The following is a 19,761-nucleotide window of genomic DNA, read 5'->3' on the forward strand; positions in this document are numbered from 1 at the left end:
GATATTTGGAGCAGCTGGTGGTGAAGGGGTGCCCTCCTGGGCTACAGAAGGAACGGTCTGGTAGTTAAAATAAAACACAGGTCAAGTTTAGGAGATTTGTCCACAGTCGGCCTTGGTGAGCTTCTTTCTGGTCTCGCCATTCCCGGACCCAGAGTGTTCCATGGCGTCCACAATGTTCCTGCCGTCGTGCACCTTGCCAAAAACCGCGCGCCGCCCTCCGGCCACTGCGGCTTTGGCAGTGCAGGTGAAAAACGGGGAACCGTGTGTGTTGGGTCCAGCATTTGCTGTGGACAAGATGCCAGAGCCTGTGTGCCCCAGAAAGAAATTCTTACCAAATTTCTTCTCATAGATGGACTGGCCGCCAGTGTTATGATGACATGTGACGTCACCACCCTGGCACGGAAATGAGGAATAATCCTGTGAAGGCAGGAACCTTTATAAGCAAATCCTTTCTCTCCAGTGCTCAGAGCACAGATGTTCTCTGCCGTCACTGGAACTTGGTCTGCCGACAGCTCATAGGAGACACGGCCCGAGGGCTCGTGGTCCCCGGCGATCTGGAACAACACGGAGGGGTTGGTTGACGGATGGCTTGGTGGCGCGGGAGGCTCCAGGGCGGTGTCTGCAAGCCCCAGGCAGAAGTTTTAAATGTCAGCTTACCCAGTTTGTCCATCTTTTCTGTTATAATTTGTGCTTTTTGCCTCTTGTCTAAAAACAAATATTCTTTCCAACCCTGGAAATACAGCCGTTGCTTATTATTTGCGGGCTCTGTATTTGCAAATTCCCCTACTCACTGAAATGTGTGACCCCCAAATCCATATTTATGGTGACCGGCTGCAAGGTAGTGAAATTTGGAGTCAAACGTGTACCAGCTGAGCGCAAACAAGGCGACGCTCTGCCTTCTGGTTTGGTTCTCCTACTGCGAATGAGTCCTTCACCTGGTGTTAATTTAGGGCCCCATTTTTTGGTATTTTTGTGCTCTGTGTTGGTGATTTCACTGTTTAAGATGATCCTCAAACATAGTGCTGAAGGGTTTTCTAGTGTTGTTCCTAAGAGCAAGAAGGCCCCGGGGTGGGGGGGGGGGGGATGGAGACGGGGGGGGTGGGGGCAGGGAAAAGGTTGGGAGAAAACAGGTGCATTAAATCAGCTTCCGGCGGCAGGGGTAGTATGCTGCTGACCCCAGTTAATGAATCAACTGTACCTATGAAGTGAGGTGTCCTTGAACAGAAACACACATAAACGGGGTCTGTCATGGGTCACTTGACAAAAATCTTGGGACCAGAGGCTCTCAGGGACCAAACCCTGTATTCCCCGGGAGCAGAGCTTCGGTCGGTATTCACAAAACTGTACATTTTAGGATTTCTGTGAAATCTCCTGTTGGATTTTGCTGGGAACTGCCTTAAATGTATAGATTAACCTGGAGAGAATTGACATTTTCACTGTATCGAGTCTCCCTATCCATAAACATGGTGTATTTTTCCCAATTAGTTTAGTCTTCTCTAATGCCTTAATAAGTTTTCATTATCATTACAATCTGTTCAAAAAGGTTTATTCTAAGATACCTGACGGGCTTTCTCCTATCTTATTTGGTTCAATTCTTCTGGCTCTCTTGTTCATAGGGCTTAGTTCTTTTAGGATTTGTTTTCTTCCTTTCTACTCTTCATTTTATATGTATGTATTTGACAATCTCTGGCTGTGTCAGTGTTGAGCGTTCCTGGGGGTATAATTCTATATGTAGACTCTCAATCGGCTTGGATGGGTCCCTGGTGGGCTCTGCCATTTTTTATTGCGAATCCCTCCCTAGCAGGGCTTTTAGGGTTTTTTCCCCCTGGGTAAAATACCATAATATCTGGTTGTGGGCGCAACTCTCAAGAGAAGTTTTTTGTTTGCTTCTGCCTTGGGCCGTGATAGTATCCCTGCTTGAGGAATAATTCTGTTACTTTTGAGTCTGGCGTTTCTGAACTATGTGGGTAGAGTAAAAGCAATGCGAATTATGGTCCTGTGGTTTTGAATTCTCAGAGAGCTTTTCTTTTTTTCCCATCCAAAGCCCTGTGTCCTGTGGTCTTTCTTGTTTTTAAATCTTTTCATAAATCAAAGAGCCCTTTGAGGGTCTTGGCTTTATGCAAAGTACTCCGTTCCAATTCCCTACCTCCCAAAGCTTCACTTATTACCCCTGTGTGGGATTAACACCAAACCCCTGGGTTCTGGAGACAAATACCGTCCCCCATTAGTGCAAGCATTCACCCCTGTGCTGTCCCACTTCCCTCTTTGTTTCTGGCACCCGGGGATTTGCTTTTATTATTCGTGAGCTTAACTGCGCACTTAAAATAATTATGTTACATTTTACCCAGTACTTCGTGGTGATTATGGTAAGAGGATTTTCAAGTTGTCTGAGTCTACCATATTGCTAAAAGCCAATAAATAGATTTTTTTTTAAGTCTATTGCTCTTTGTTAATAATCTTGAGCCTTCATATTTTTATTTGGACAAAGATTGATGTTCACAATATGCCCCGATGCTGGAATTGTGCAATGTTGTCGTTTAGTGAGTCTCTGTGAAACTTCAGTAGAACTTCTCTCTAAATAATTTTCCTCTTTATTTATTTTTTAAAAAAGATTTTATTGATTTGACAGGGATCACAAGCAGGCAGAGAGACAGGCAGAGAGAGAGGAAGGGAAGCAGGCTCCCTGCTGAGCAGAGAGCCAGATGCGGAACTCGATCCCAGGACCCTGAGATCATGACCTGAGCCGAAGGCAGAGGCCTTAACCCACTGAGCCACCCAGGTGCCCCAATAATTTTCCTCTTTACTGTTTTTAAATTTTTTTACACAAATGAGATATTATCTTTTTTATACATTTTTTTAAAGAAACAAGGACCCCCTTTTTTTCCTTTATAACATAATCATGGCCTTCATCACCCTTTCTCCCTCACCCAGAGAAGCCATGCGAACCCACTATATGGCCTTCCATATTTTTATCCGTCCTACATGAACCTATGCAGACTTATATCTGTCCTCGTACAAGCACATATTTACATACGCAGTAATTCATAAGGCAGTTTTATTATTGCATACTGTATAAAAACGACATTCTAGTCCACATATTTCTCTGCATTCCTCTTCTCTCAACCAATAAGACCTAGTTGAAATCCCTACAAGTTATAATGCCTCTAATTCTTTTTCGAACACACACATCATGAGTGTACTGCTTGGTGAATTTCCACAAGGAACACTTCCATGTAAGCACCCAGATCAAGAGACAGAACCTGGGGTGCCTGGGTGGCTCAGTGGGTTAAAGCCTCTGCCTTCGGCTCAGGTCATGATCTCAGGGTCCTGGGATCGAGTCCCGCATCGGGCTCTCTGCTCAGCGGGGAGCCTGCTTCCTCGCTTCTCTCTCTGCCTGCCTCTGCCTATTTGTGATCTGTCTGTCAAGTACATAAATAAAATCTTTAAAAAAAAAAAAAGAGAAACTGACCACTGTCCCAGAGTCCCCCTCACGCCTCCTTCCGCATTTCTCCCCCCTCCCCCAACCAAGTGTAATGATCACTGCGATTTGCAGCCACGTCAGTTGTTTTTTGGTCTGCTTTGTGTCCATGGAGTCATTCAGTACCTCCTCTTTTGTGCGACCTTGTATTTATGACACTCACGAGGTGGTGCTTTGTAGTTGTGGTCTGTTCATTCTGGTTATTCTCTAACCCCCTTTTGTGTGAATATACCAGAATTTATTTATCCACTCTGCTACTGACAGACTTTGGGGTAATTACGGACCCTGTTACCATGAACATTTTTGTTTACTGATTTTTTTTTAATGACCATATAATAATTGAGTGCTGTGGAGGACCATCCTTGATTCAGCCAGCCTGTTGTTGTTGTTGTTGTTTTTAAGATTTTATTTATTTATTTATTTGACAGAGATCACAAGTAGGCAGAGAAGCAGGCAGAGAGAGAGGGAAGCAGGCTCCCCGCTGAGCAGAGAGCCTGATGTGGGGCTCGATCCCAGGACCCTGAGATCATGACCCGAGCCGAAGGCAGAGGATGAACCCACTGAGCCACCCAGACGCCCCTGCCAGCCTGCTTTTAATAGGCATTGATTTTTGTTTCTAGCTCAACACCCCTAAGGCAAGGCTGCAATAAATATTGAATGTATGTCCCTACAGAGGGGGCCTAATGGAGCCCTACTAAAGGGACGGACTGCCAGAAATTGAATCTCTGGTTAGTATATGAACTGTCTTTTAAAATTAAGAACTGAGCTATTGAGGAACCTGGGTGGCTCAGTGGCTTAAAGCCTCTGCCTTCCGCTCAGGTCAGGATCCCAGGGTCCTGGGATCCAGCCCCATGTTGGGTTCTCTGCTCAGTGGGGAGCCTGCTTCTCCCTCTCTGTCTGTCTGCCTCTCTGTGTACTTGTGATCTCTCTCTCTGTCAAACAAATAAAATCTTAGGAAAAAAAAAAAAAGATCTGAGCTGTTGTATTTTCTTCCTAAAATTCTGTGGCAATGCCATTTCCATGCGTAATGTACGAAAATTCCCTTCTCCCTCATCCTACTAGCATTAGGGGTTACAGTTCTGTTTTGTGACTCTGATGGGTATAAAACGATCTCATAAGTTTTTTTTAATTAACATATAATGTATTGTTTCAGGGGTACAGGTCTGTGATTCAACCGTCTTACACAGTTCACAGCACTCACCAGAGTTCTTTAACTGATATTCTCTGAGATTTTGAGCATCTTTTCATCTGTCTGGACATGCTGTTCTGTGGCTTCTATATTTGGGATTTTTTTTTTTTTGCTCATTTTTTTTTCTTTTGCGCACTTCATCTTATCAGATGGTAAGATATTTTCGTATAATATAGAAATTAACCCTTTGTCATTTGTGTTAGAAATTTTCTTCCACATCTCTTGCTGTTGACTTTGTCATGCTCCCTTCTCTTACAGAAGTTCTTATATCTTATGCCGTAAATATAACCTTATTTTTTTACTTTTGTAATATATATTTTTAATTTTTAATTCTTTTGAGTATAGGTGACACCATGTTACGTTACTTTTGGTTGTACAATGTAGTGATTCAACAAAGTGCAGCCATCGTCTGCCCTGATACGTCCTTATAACAATAGCATTGAGTGTGTGCCTTACGCTGGGTCTTTCATTCCCCAAACTTACTACATAACCGGAAGCCTGGATCTCCCACTCCCCTTCACCCATTTTGCTCAACACGGTCCCACCTCCCCTCTGGCAACAATGAGCTTGTTCTCTGTTTGATTCTGGGTTTTGTTTGTTTATTCATTTGTCCTTTTGTTAGGATTCCACTTATAAGTGGTCACGTGATATTTGTCTTAGTCTGACTTATTTTTCTTTTTTTTTCTTTAAAGATTTTATTTATTTATTTGACAGAGAGAGATCACAAGTAGGCAGAGAGGCAGGCAGAGAGAGAGGAGGAAGCAGGCTCCCCACTGAGCAGAGAGCCCGATGCGGGGCTCGATCCCAGGACCCTGGGATCATGACCTGAGCCCAAGGCAGAGGCTTTAACCCACTGAGCCACCCAGGAACCCCATGACTTATTTTTCTTAACAAAGTCCATCCATGTTGTCTCGAATGGCACAATCTCATCCTCTTTGGCTACATAATATGCCATTGGAGGTATGTGTACACACACACCCCCCCCCCCACCTTCCTTACCCATCTGTCGGTGGACACTTAGGTTGCTTCTGCATCATGCTGCAGTAAATACAGGGGGGCATGTGTCTTTTTGAAGTAGTGTTTTTGTTTTCTCTGGGTAAATACCCAGTAGTAGAATTTGGGACCATAATGGTAGTTCCATTTTTAATTTTTCAAGGAAACCCAATAGTGCTCTCCACAGCGGCTGCACCAGTCTGCATTCCCCCCAACAGTGCATGAGAGTTCCTTTTTCTCCACATCCTCGCCAACACTTGTTCCTTGTGTTTTTGAGTCTAGCCATTCCGAAAGGTGTGTGGTGATCTCTCTTTGAGGTTTTGATGTATATATTCCCTGACGATGAGTGATGTCGAGCATCTCTTCGTGTGTCTGTTGGCCATTTGTATGTCTTCTTTAAAAAGTCTATTCAGGTCCTTTGCCTGTTTTTAAATTGGATTTTTTTCTTTTATATTGAGTTCTACAAGGTCCTTATATTTCTTGGATATTAACTCTGTATCAGAAATGTCATTTGCAAATATAGTCTTTTTGTTTTGTTGGCAGTTTCCTTCACTGTGTAAAGGTTTTTATTTTGATGTAGTCCCAGCAGTTTATTCTTGCGTTTCTTTTCCTTGCCTCGGGAGGCACGTCCAGAAAAATCTTACTGTGGCCAATGTTCGAGAAATGACTGACTGTGGTCTCCTATGGTTTCAGGTCTCACATTCAGGTCTTTAATCCATTTTGAGTCTATTTTTATGTGTGGTGTTAAAAAGTGGTCCGGCTTGGGGGCACCTGGGTGGCTCAGTCAGTTAAGCATCTGCATTTGACCCAGGTCATGATCCCAGGGTCCTGGGGTCGATCCCTGTATTCCTGCTCAGCACGGGGAGTCTGCTGCTTCCTCTCCCTCAGACTCTCTTCTCCCCTGCTCTCATTTTCACTCCTGCACTCTGTCTCAGATGAGTAAATAAAAAATCTTTAAGGAAAAAAAAAAGGGGCAGTCCAGTTGGATTCTGCTACATGTAGCTGTCCAGTTTCCCCAACACCCTTTGTTGAAGAGATGGTCTTTCCCCCATTGTATATTCCTGTCTCCTTTGTTAGAGATTAGACAAAGGAGTGAACATATAATTGTGAGTTTATTTCTGGGCTCTCTATTCTATTCCATTGATCTCCATGTCTCGTTTTGTGCTGGCATCATGTTCTTTTGCTTACGAAGCTTTGTAGTATATCTTGAAACCTGGAATTGTGATTCCAGCTTTCTTCTTTCTCAACATTGCTTTGGCTATTTAGGGTCTTCCACTTCCATGCAAATTTTAGTAGTATTTGTTCTAGTTTTGTGAAAAATCCTGTTGGCATTTTGATCGAGATTGCATTGACCCTGTAGATGCGGTGATATGGATATTTTAACAATATTAATTCTTCCAATCCATGAGCATGGAATATCTTGCCATTTGTTTCCTCTTGAATTTAATTCATTAGTGTTTTATAGTTTTTGGAGCACAGGTCTTTGACCTCTTTGGTTATATTTATTCCTAGGCATCTTACTCCTTTTGGTACAGTTGTAAATTTCTCAATTTCTTTCTGCTACTTCATTATTAGTGTATAGAAATGCTACCAATTTAGGGGTATTAATTTGTATCCTGCAACTTTACTGAATTAATTTATTCTAGTAGTTTTTTGGTGATACATAGGATTGACTATGTATAGTATCACATCATCTGCAAATAATGACATTTTAACTTCTTCTTTACCAATATGGAGTCCTCTTTTTTTCCTTATCTGACTGCTGTGGCTAGGACTTCTAGTACTATGTTGGATAAAAGTGGTGAAAGTAGACATACTTGTCTGATTCCTGATCTTTGAGGAAAAACTACCAGTGTTGTACAGTTGAGTATGCTGTTAGCTGTGGATTTTCCAAATGTGGCCTTTATTAATGTTGAAGTATATTCCCTCTAACACTACTTCGTTGAGAGGTTTTTTTAATCATGAATGAACTTTGAATTTTGTCAAATGCTTTTTCTGCATCTATTGAGACGATCATATGATTTTTATCCTTCATTTTGTTGCTGTAGCGTATCACATTGATTTGCAAATACTGAACCATCCTTGTATCCCTGGAATAAATTTCAGTTGCGGCGGATTATCTTTTTAATGTATTGTTTTATGTGGTTTGCTAATATTCTTTTGCATCTATGCATAATTTTTGCATCTATGTTCATCAGAGATATTGGCCTGTAGTTTGCTTTTCCTCTCCCCTCCCCTCCCCTCCCCCCGTCTGTCTGTCTGTCTTTCTTTCTTGTGCTCTTTGTCTCGTTTTGGTATCAGGGTAATGCTGTCCTTGTAGAATGTATTTGGAAGCTTTCCTTCCTCTCCTATTTTTTGCCATAATTTGAGGAGAATAAGTCTTAATTCTTCTTTAAATGTTTGGTCAAGTTCACTTGTGAATCTGTCTGGTCCTGGATTTTTATTTTTTGGTAGTTTTTTGATTACTGACTCATTTTTGTTACTTATAATCTGTTTAGATTTTCTGTTTCCTCCGGGTGCAGTTTTAGAAGATTGTATGTGTCTAGGAATTTATCCATGTCTTTTAGATTAATTCATTAGCCTGTAAGTTTTCATAGTATTCTCTTATAATTCTTTGTATTTTTGTAGTGTCAGTTGTTTCTTTTCTCTTATTTATTTGGGTCCTTGCTTTCTTGACGAATGTGAGTAAGGCTTTATCAATTTTGTTTATCTTTTCAAAAAACCAGTTTTTGCCTTCATTGATTTTTTCTTTTTTTTTTTTTTAATCTGCCATTTATTTCCACTCTGATCTGTATTATTTCCTTTCTTCTACTCACCTTGGGCTTTGTTATTCTTTTCCCAGTTCCTTTAAGAATAAGATTAGATTATTTACAGTTTTTTTTTTTTATTATTATTATTTCTTTAAGAGAGAACAGACAGTGGGGAGGGACAGGGCAGAGAGAAGGAGAGAGAGAATCTCAAGCAGGCTCCACACCCAGTGCAGAGCCCAACGTGGCGCTTGATCTCACAACCCAGAGATCATGACCTGAGCCGAAATCAAGAATCAGACACTTAACTGACTGAGCCATCCAGGTGCCCCTGTAATGCCCTTCTTTGTCTCTTGTTACAGTGTGTGTTTTAAGGTCTATTTGGTCTGATATAAAGCTATACCCCAGCTTTTATTTTCACTTCCATTTTCATGGTAACTGTTTTTCCCTGACTTCATTTTCAGTCCATATGTGTCTTTAGGTCTGAGGTGAGTTTCTTGTAGGCAGCATATAGATGGGGTTTGGTGGTTTTTTTGTTTGTTTGTTTGTTTGTTTTTAATCCATTCCAGCACCCTATGTCTTTTGATTGGAACATTTAGGCCACATACATTTAAAGTAATTACTCATAGGTATGTACTTATTGCCTTTTGTTATTTGTTTTCTGGTTGCTTTTGTATTTCTTCTCGGTTCTTTTGCTCTCTTTTTGTGATTGAGTTTCTATAGTGTTTGACTTTCTTTCTGGTTTTGTGTGTGTGTGTGTGTGTGCATGTGTGATTCCTATATAATGTCCTAGGTAAATGATCTATATTAATTTACTATCATTTAATTTCAAATACATTCTAAAAAAAAAAGGAAAAAACTTTTCCCCTTTTCTTGTTCACTCCCTACTGTGTTTTGTGTATATGTTGTCATATTTTACATCTTTTAATTCATAATTTTCTTATGTCTATTTATGCACATTTCTTTTCCACGTAAAGTCCCTTTGACATTTTTTGTAAGGCTGGTTTAGTCATGATTAACTCCTTTATCTTTTGTTTATCTGGGGGAATTCTATCTCTTCAAATCTGCATAAATTTTCCAGGTAGAGTATCAGTTGCAGGTGTTTTTCTTTTCAGCACTTTGAATATATCATGCCACTTTCTTCTGGCTTGCCAAGTTTCTGTTGATAAATCAGCTGTTAGATTAATGGGGTTTTCACTTGAAGGTAACTTTTTGTTTCTCTCTTGCTGCTTTCAAAATTCTCTATCTTTAAACTTTGACATTTTAATTACGTGTAGTGATGCGGGCCTTGTTGCGTTCTTCTTGTTTGGAACTCTGGTGCTTCTTGGACGTGGGTGTCTATTTCCTTTTCAGGTTAGAGAAATTTCCAACTATTATTTCTTCACATAAGTTTCCTTCCCCTTTGTCCCTCTTCTTCTGGAACCCCTATAATGCAAATGTTGTTTTGCTTGATGTCCAAGAAATCCCTTAACCTATCCTTATTTTGAAATTTTTTTTTCTCTTTTTGCTGCTCAACTTGGGTGCTTTCCATTACCCTGTCTTCCAGGTCACTGATACGTTCTTCTGCATCTGGTAATGTACTCTTGATTCTCTCTAGTGTGTTTTTTTTATCTTACTTCAGTTATTGTATTCTTCAACTCTGTTTTTTTTTTTTTTTTTTAAATGTATCTTCTGTCTCTTTATTGGAGGTCTCACTGAATACTTCCACTCATCTCTCTGGCCCAGTGAATATTTTTATGTTCATTTAAATTCTTTATCAGACATGTTGCTTATCTCTGTTTTGTTGAGTTGTTTCTCTGATGTTTTTTTCTTGTTCTTTTTTTTTTTTAAGATTTTATTTATTTATTTGACGGAGAGAGGGTGAGAGAGAGCACAAGCAGGGGGAGTGACAAGCAGAGGGAGAGGGAGAAGCAGGCTCCCCACTGAGCAGGGAGCCTGATGTGGGTCTTGGTCCCAGGACCCCGGGATCATGACCTGAACCAAAGGCAGATGCTTAACTGACTGAGCCACCCAGGTGCCCCTCTTGTTCTTTATTTTGGAGCATATTTCTCTGTCTCCTTATTTTGCTTGACTTCCTCTGTTTGTTTCTGTGGATGAGGCAGAATGGCTACTTCTCCTAAAGTTGATGGAATGGTCTTGTGTTTGGTCATTCCCTGTATCGACTGTGTGTGCTTGGTGAATTTTGCTGGCTCACTGGAATGGTGGCTGCCGTGGAATAGGGGTCCTGGGGCTTTCTGTGTAGCAGGTGCCCTGTCAGGATGGCTGCAACTGAAGTGGATGCATGCCAGGGTGTCCCGGGGATCTGCATGCTCAGGTGAGCCCAGCAGGATACCTGCCGCTGAAGTGGGTGCCAGCCAGAGGCTTCCACGGTGCTCTGCGCAGGGGGAACCTTGGCGAGGTGGGGAGAGCTGATGTGGTGTGTGTGCTGGGAGGTCCCTGAGCTCTCTGTGCAGAGGGTGCCCTAGTAGGGTAGCTGAAACGAAAGTGCATGCAGGCTGGGGGGACCTGGAGCTCTCCAAATAGAAGGGTACCTTGGCTAGATAGCCGAAGCGGAAGTGAATATAAACCACGGTGTTCCTGGACTTTGTGCAGAGGTCGCTCTGAATGAAGGGGTGGCTGGAACTGAGGTAAGGTACAGGCCAGGAGGTCCCGGGGTACTTTGCATAGAGGGCAGCCTGGCAGGACAGCTGCAGCTAAACTGGGCATGGACAGACGTGGTCCCTGGGGTCTCCTTACAAACTGCCCAGCAGGACAGCTGAATCTCAACCACGTGTGAACCAGGGTCTCCCAAGCTGCTTTGGCAGGAGTTGCCCTTGCTAGGCAGCTGGTGCCAAGGCCAGTGCAGGCGGGAGGGTTCCAGGGCATTCTACACAGGGCGTGCCCTGGTGAGGTGGCTGAAACTGAAGCAGGCACAGGCCCGGGGTTTCCAGGGCACTCCCTGCAGGGGGCATCCTGGCAGGGCAGCTGGAGCTGAAGCAGATGTCAGTCGAGATGTTCTGGAGCAGTCGACACCCTAGCAAGCCAGACACCGTAGCAAGCCATCTAAAGCCAAAGTGGTGTGGGCCTAGCGTATCCTGGGGTGCTTTGCAGCTGTGTCACGGGCCTGCAGCGAGTGCTCCCAGCCGTGTCCTGGTGTGTACTGCCCTGCGGTCACCTTGGTGGGAGAGCTGCAGCTGCTGTGGGTTAGAGACCCAGGTTTTTTTTTTGTTTTTTTTTTTTTTTTAAAGATTTATTTATTTATTTATTTATTTTACAGAGAGAGATCACAGTAGGCAGAGAGGCAGGCACAGAGAGAGAGGGAAGCAGGCTCCCCGCTGAGCAGAGAGCCCGATGCGGGACTCGATCCCAGGACCCTGAGACCACGACCCGAGCCGAAGGCAGCGGCTTAACCCACTGAGCCACCCAGGCGCCCCAAGAGACCCAGGTTTGCTGAAGTGGCAGGCTGGTGAGGGCGCCCAGACTGTGCACTGGTCTGTGCTTTCAAGGTAGAAGGGGAGTACAAACTGTGTCTGCCAGCCCCTCCCACCTGGAATGTTCCAGCAGAGCTCCCCTGCCGATGGGCCAGGTTCCAGAGCTGACTCTTTCATATGCTAGTTGTTCTTTTAAACTGTGGCTTTTTAGAAAAATAAAATAATAATAATATAAAAAAGAGAGAAAAGGATGAAAACCAGAGCAAAACCAAAACAAGGCAAAAAGACCCTATGGCTTATTTTCTACGCCACAGGGCAGTGGGGCTGGTGTGGGCTTACGGACCCTGCATATTTGTGTTGTAACTTCTGGACTTGAAGAAAGTCTTCTTTCCCTCTAGTTGATGTACTTACTCTCTTGGATTTTTCTTTCTTTTCTTTTTTTTAAAGATTGATTTCTTTTCGAGCAAGGGGGGAGGGGCACAGGGAAAGGGAGAGAGAGCATCTCAGACTCCCTGCTGAGCACAGACCCTGACATGGGGCTCTATCCCAGGACCCTGAGGTCATGACCTCAGACAAAATCCAGAGTCAGGTGCTTAACCAACTGAGCCACCCTGGTGCCCCTACTCTCTTGGATTTTCTTGTAAGATTTTTATTTTTCTATTAAGTCTTTATGTCCATAAAGACATAGTTATGTCCTACTATATGTTTTATTTGTACGTTCTTCCATATGGATACCCTGTCACTCTGGTCTCCTTTGAGACCAGAACAGTCCGTGCTTGGACACGAAATTGAACCACCACACTGGTCACAAACTAATTTCTCAAATATACCGATATTTAATTCTAGATTTTCTAGATAGGTTCATTAATTTTTGCTTCTTTTCATACTGATGTTAATTTGATTTTTGTGGCTTTAAAGAATTCCCCGACACGTGGTAAGTCTCCTCCACTGTCCTTTTCGTCCTTTTCTTAGCTATTTTCAGACATTTATTTCTCTGTATGAACTTTAAGATAACCTTATACAATTCCTAGAAAAGTCCTGTTAAGGTTCTAATTGAAACTGAATGAAATTTATATATTACATTTGGGAAATTTAACATTTTTAATTAATTATCTAATTATTTAAGAACAATTATAACCTTCCATTTGTTCAAAAATTGTTTTCTGTCTTTTAATAGCATATTATAGGTTTTCTTTTATGGGTCTTATGTCTCTAATATTAAATTTATTCCTGAATATTTTATAGTTTTTTGCCACAATTATAAATGAAAAACTTATCCCCATTTGCATTTCTAGGTACTTACTGTTAGAGTTAAAAAAAAAAGTTGTAATATATCTACATATATACCTCCTTATCAAATACTGTTAGTAAGAATAAAAGGTTTCGTGTTTTTTTTTTTTAACATGGTCTCTTGGGTTTTCGAGGTAGACTGTTGTAGCACCAATAAACAGAGCTAATTTAACTTTTCTTTTAGGGTTACTAGACATAGCAAAAAAAAAAATGTGCAGAATTCCCAGTTAAATATGAATTTCAGAAAATAATTTTTTAGACTGAGTATGTCCCATGCAATACTTGGGACATACTTATCCCCCCAAAGTATTCATGGTACATTAGAAATTATGCATTTTAGGGACGCCTGGGTGGCTCAGTTGGTTGGACGACTGCCTTCGGCTCGGGTCATGATCCCGGAGTTCCCGGATCGAGTCCCGCATCGGGCTCCCAGCTCCATGGGGAGTCTGCTTCTCCCTCTGACCTTCTCCTCACTCATGCTCTCTCTCACTGTCTCTGTCAAATAAATAAATAAAATCTTTAAAAAAAATTAAAAAATTTAAAAAAAAGAAATTCTGCATTTTAGCTGGCAACTCCACTTCTTTCCCAGTGCTCACACGTGCTATTTTATTTTCTTCACATGTTATGCTTGCCGAAGCCTCGGAGATTGGTTCTCACTCCAGGCTGTGTATGAACATCAGCCAGGAAGCTTTTTTAAAAATTCTAGTTCAGGCCCCTAGTCTCAGAGATTGAATCCATATATATTTTGAAAAGCTTCCCAGAGGATTCTGATGGGTATCTGGGGTTGAGAACTTCTGCCCCCAAACAGTATTAAATGATCATCTTGTTAGAGTGCATTCCTGTCTCTTCCCCGATTTTAATTAAACATTTTTAGTGTTTTGACATTTAAAATATTTGTCGTTAGTGTTTAATAAATGTTCTTAGTTTTGTTTACATAGTTTCCCTCTATTCCTATTTTACTGGCAGTTTTTATTAGGAATGGTTGCTTTTAGCCTCTCTTGGCATTAATTAGGCTGCCTGTATGGTTTTCTGTCTTGGTTTGTTGATGGAATCATATTGCTAATTTTCTACATACAGAAAGTGCTTCAATATCTTTTATATCATGCCAGAGTCTATTTGCTAATGTGATTTAGAATTTCCATCTGTACTTGTGAATGACCTTGAGGTTGAGGGCACCTTCCTATTGTTAGGAGGAGCTTTGTCTGATCTTGGTGTTGAAGTTACACTGGCTTCGTCAAGCGAAATGGGGCAATGTGGGTCCGTTTTCCCAACTGCCTGGAAGCGTGAAGTCCATGAACCAGCAGCGTCCTCTTCACCTGGGAACTGGTCAAAAGGCAGACTGTCGGGGCACCTGGGTGGCTCCATGGGTTAAGCCTCTGCCTTCGGCTCAGGTCATGATCCCAGGGTTCTGGGATCGAGCCCCGCATCGGGCTCTCTGCTCAGCGGGGAGCCTGCTTCCTCCTCTCTCTCTGCCTGCCTCTCTGCCTACTTGTGATCTCTGTCAAATAAGTAAAATCTAAAAAAAAATAAAAATAAAAATAAAGGCAGACTGACTCTCAGACCCCCTCCAGATCTCCTAAATCTCACTCTACATGTTGACAAGAGCCCGTATCATTTGTGTCCACATTCAGTTTGAGAAACGCAGACACAAAGAACCCCGCACTCACTCGTGCACTGAAGGTTGGATGAAAGCCAGGGGTGGGCCTGTGCGGGCCTTGTGCCTTTTTCACGGAAGACCACCACTCTCCTTTCCAATCTGGAATTGGTCTCGCTGCAGTTGGTGGTCTGTTTTGGTGGCCTGCATTTTGTAAAGAAATCATTCATTCCCTTTAAGTTGTTCAAATTTCCTTGTAATTGTACATGATTGTTCTAATTTCTACGAAATCTGTGGGTAGGTCACCTTTCCTAGTCCTCCTCTGGTGAACTTGGGCTTGTTTTCTTTTTCCCTTGATCTGTCTTGCCAGGGGCTTGCAAGATTCTATTATTTGTCTTTTCTAAGTACCAGCTTTTATGTGTTTTTCCCTTGAGCTATTCGGGGGCAGGGGAGGGATATTTTTTGTCTATTTCATTTCTTTCCGCTTTTATCTGTATACATTCTCTCTTCTATGTTCCGGTTGTTATTTTGCTGTTCTTTTTCAAATGGCTGAAGTTTGGTATAGGTCCAACACTGTTAAAAATAATGAAGACATTTAAACTGTTAATTTTCCTGTAAGACCTGCTTTCACTGTGTCTGTAAATTTTAGGCAGTAAAACTTTTCTCCTTTTCATTAGGTTATTGGCAGCAACTTCCTTTTGAATTTCCTCTTTAAGGGGTTTCTAGGAGAGTCTTTGTTTACACATTGAAAACATTTGATAATTTATTTTATTTTTTTTTAATATTTTACTTATTTATTTGACAGATCACAAACAGGCAGAGAGGCAGGTAGAGAGAGAGAGGAGGAAGCAGACTCCCTGCCAAGCAGAGATCTGGACGTGGGACTCGATCCCAGGACCCTGAGATCATGACCTGAGCCGAAGGCAGAGGCTTAACCCACTGAGCCACTCAGGTGCCCCGGCTTTATTAAACGATTCATGAGTCGGGCAGCATCCCGTCTAGCAAGTAGAGGGGAACTCAGGAGTGGTACATAGCAGAAGGATTCTATAGGAGGGGAGTATAAGAAAGTCATAAGTAAAAGCAAAGGATTTTTCCAGGCCAGGTGCTCTCCCTAGGGAGAAGAGCAGAGGGATCTTAACCCTCCTTTTCCTTTGGGGGTTGGAGAGGGCCCACGAGGCAGATTCATTGGCTCCCGTCAAACAGTTCTTGACTGACCAGTTAAGGAAGACTACAGTGCTCGGGGAGGTTGAAACTGCAATTAGATTACATCTCAAGCCCTGACTTGTGTGCTTGGCCTCAGTGGTACTACTTTGGGCCTGTGGTTTTCTTTTTAACAGATTTAATAAAAAAATTTTTTTGTGGTCATGTACCTGATCTATTTCTGTAAATATTTCATGGACATGCAAAGTGCATATTTTCCATCTGAAGTCAGGCTTTCTATGTATTCGTTACCCCAAATTATTAGTTGTATCAGTCACTTCATCTGTGCTCCTACTGAGTCTTTGCTTATTAGATGTATCCAGTTCTCTGGGGCGCCTGGGTGGCTCAGTCAGTTAAGCATCCGACTCTGGATTTCGGCTCTGGACATGACCTTGGGGTTGTGAGATTGAGCCCCGCATCCAGCCCCGCCCCAGGCATGAAGTCTGGTTCGGATTCTCTCTCTCCCTCTCCTTCCGCCTCCACCCCAGCTCTCCTGCTCTATCTCTAAAGATAAAATAACAATGAAATAAGATATATCTAAGCCTGAAAGGTGAATTAAAACATCCTTCCATCACTATATTTTTATTCTCTGTTTGCGTTTCTAAAGGGTTTTTCCCCTTATAACCTTAGCATCTACGTTATTGAATGCACGTAAGTTCATGAATGTTGTACGCACCGAATGTATTTTTTACCCTATACGGTGTCCTTTTTTATCCTATCTGGTGTCTTGAGCATTGATTTTTCTCTTCACCTGTTCTTCCCCGTTTCTTCTTGTTAACATTTTCCTTATATCTTTTTGGTATTTTATTTTCAGCCTTCCTTTGGCACTTTATTTTTTGTGTTCTCCTTCTAAGCAGAATAAACCTAGATTTTTATTTTCAACTCTGACAGTCTTTGTTTTTTACTGGGTAAATTCACTTTAGCTAATTTTAGTGAATTAACTAACATGCTTGATTTTGCTCTGTTTATGAAACTGCTGTTTGGGGGCTCCCCCCCCTTCAATTTTTTCTAGTTCGAGCTGCCATTCATTCCATTTCCCTGGCATTAATAGAGACTATAGTAGTTTTAATGAAACTTCTAGGTGTGTAGTTTTGTGTGTGTATGTGTGTGTTTTGTAAGTTTTTTATATGAAAGTTGTAAGTGACAAAGAGGCAGAGATAAATTCATGGGAATTGAAAGTCAAACCAATGGCCTTGTGATTCTAATCCCAGTGACCTTTCCACAATACCAGGGATGCATAGCAAAGCCAAGCATTTCTTTCTTTTTTTTAAGATTTTATTTATTTGATAGACAGAGATGAGAATTAGGCAGAGAGGCAGGCAGAGAGAGAGAGGGAGAAGCAGGCTTCCTGCTGAGCAGAGAGCCCGATGCGGGGCTCGATCCCAGGACCCTGAGATCATGACCTGAGGTGAAGGCAGAGGCTTAACCCACTGAGCCACCCAGGCGCCCCAAAGCCAAGTATTTCTAACGACACAAACCTCATGCTCAGATCAGCTTAGGGTCCGAGTCTGTCATTTTCTCCTGGGGCCTATCGGTGATGGTCTTGGTGAGCCCGAACTGAGCATGTCAGGTAGGAAGGGTGAGTCCTCAGTGTCCCGTGGCTTTGTGGGCCTGGTGTGGCCAGAACCACACACCTGTTAGCTACGTTGTTCGGGAGGCCGACTGGGAGGGTCCTGGATTTCTGGCCCTTTTAAGGATGTGTCTTTACTAGTGGAGAGTTAAACCTTTGAACTCTGAGCACCTCAGAGCAGGCGAAGATGTTTGGGCTGTGTCCAAAAGTTGAGGAAGGTGACATTCCAAGGGCCCCTATGGCTTTCGGGGCTGTCACCAAAGGACAAGGGCCCCAAGTCATCAGAGCGGGCGGTCCTGCCTGCAGCACAGGCTGGAGGCCCCACTCCCAGCACCAGTATCGGGTCCCTTCCTGTCCTGCACTGCGGCCTCCTTGGGTCTTTGCCCAATCGTTCCCCTAAGGGGGACTGCCATGGTGGCATCAGAGCCCATGGCTCCCCTCCCGGGGTCTCTGGGCCTCCTGAGAGGGCAGTCATCGTAACACGAGTCCACGAGATGTCACTTTATAAAGCTCTCCAGGGGCTCTTCATGGAGCTTCAGTAAGATACCTCGGGCCAAGAAAAATGTCACATTTCTCAGCTTTTGGCAGGAATCCCAGCTCCTCAGTTAGGGAACACCATTTATCCCCGCTGAACAGAAACTTCATTTGGCCATTATGTTGGTTTCCAATTAATAAATTACAGGAGAACAAATTAATTTACTTATCGCTTGCAGCCTGCTAGATAAAAATCCTTCAAAGCCTGGGGAACATGGTGTGGTCAGGATAACTCCCCTGTGGGAGGAGGGCTGGGGGTTTCTGAGGCCACGTCCATGCAGGGTCTCAGTAGATTGAACAGCTCCCCCGGGATCCGATGGGGAGGCGGAGCAGTCCCCTGCCCCGACCTCCTGGGACCCGAGTGAGGGTCTGCATGAGACAACAGTGTTGGCACTTGCCAGGGTCTGAACTCGTGTGATGAGGGTGTGGTGTCATGCTTGCGGGGACCCCGCGGACAGAGCCTTGGTGTGGTCCCTCCTCACCGCCCCGCGCTGCCCCTCTTCCACGGGGGAAAACCGCTCCTGGCGCCAAAGGCAGCGCAGCAGGGCGCCACACGACAGCATGGGACAGAGCTCGGGAGGGGGTGTCAGGACAGTTCTGCTCCGGCTCTGTTGCTCCTGGGAAGGAGCCGGGGCTTGGGTGTCCTCACCTGCTGGGGCAGGTGAGGGGCCCGGGCAGGAGACAAGGAAGGCCCTCGGCAGTCCCCGTGGCCTGTGAACCCCGTCGGAGGCGGGCTGCAAAGCCAGTGTGGAGGCCTGCGCGGGCTCTGGTGCTGAAAGCCCTCCCGGCTGGCAGTCCGCAGTCCCTCCAGGCCGGCCGCGCTGCCAGCCTCCTGCTGTTAACCCGTGGACCCTCACAGCCACCCCAGGCGGTAAGCGTTGTTCTGGGCACTCCTGTTTTGGGGACACAGGCCAGGCCAGGCACCCGCAGCTGCGCCCCTGGGGTTGGGGGACAAGCCTGCCGCCGGCCCACCGTTCTGCGTGTGCTCACCGGGTTGTGCTGTCTGGGAGCCATCCTGGGAGCGGAGTTAACCAAAACAGCACAAGGATCAGGAAACTCCGTTTTAACCTGGAGTTTCCACCTCGACGCTCACTAAATTTTACTTAAAACAAAACAAAACAAAATCCCAAACCAACCCCGGAGATGCTAGCAGTGGCTGAAAGGGCTGTGTTCCCCTGCCCCATATTTCCTTCCCCGGCGGCCAGGAGGTCATCCAGCCCTGGTGCTGGTGACGCGCCCGCCTGGGCCCCGGCTGGGCCCCACTCCTGCCCCCACCGCCACGGCTGCCCTCGGGACCCCGGGCCCTGAGCCACCCGCCGCTGGAGACTTTCTCCCGAGGAGGGAGAAGGAGGCAGGCGGCGGGGGCCCAGGATCTGGAACCAAAGCAGAAAGACCCCAACGGAAGGCGATATAAATGGAAACTCTTGAGGCTGTGCGAATCACTCCGCCATCGTGACTCATGCTCTGCTAAGGTTTCCGCGAACAATATGTTCACAGTCTGATTTAATTATAGCCTCGGCTCCCCGCTGCCTCGCCGAGCTTCCGGGCGCGCCGGGTCCCTCGCTGCCTCTGCGACGCCGCACGAGCCGAGATGCCCCCCGCCCACCCCCGGCGGGGGGTGCTGGAGTCGGCCTGCCATGGGCCATGTGTCCCGTCGCTCGTGCTGGACCGCTCCGGAGGGGACCCCCGGCGAGAGGGCGCCTTCCCTGAACGGGCGCGTGAAGCTCTGGGCTTGGTCTCCAGCCCACTGGGGTGT

The 19,761-nt window shown here is 44.4% G+C and overlaps 1 pseudogene; it reads right to left on the reverse strand.

The window, feature by feature from the left end:
* Window positions 1-87: 87 nt before the first annotated feature.
* Window positions 88-19,019, reverse strand: LOC123934557 (annotated as a pseudogene).
* Between the last annotated feature and the right edge of the window lie 742 nt (window positions 19,020-19,761).

The sequence above is a fragment of the Meles meles genome, chromosome X (assembly GCF_922984935.1).
Source record: "Meles meles chromosome X, mMelMel3.1 paternal haplotype, whole genome shotgun sequence".
NCBI classification, from domain to species: domain Eukaryota; kingdom Metazoa; phylum Chordata; class Mammalia; order Carnivora; family Mustelidae; genus Meles; species Meles meles.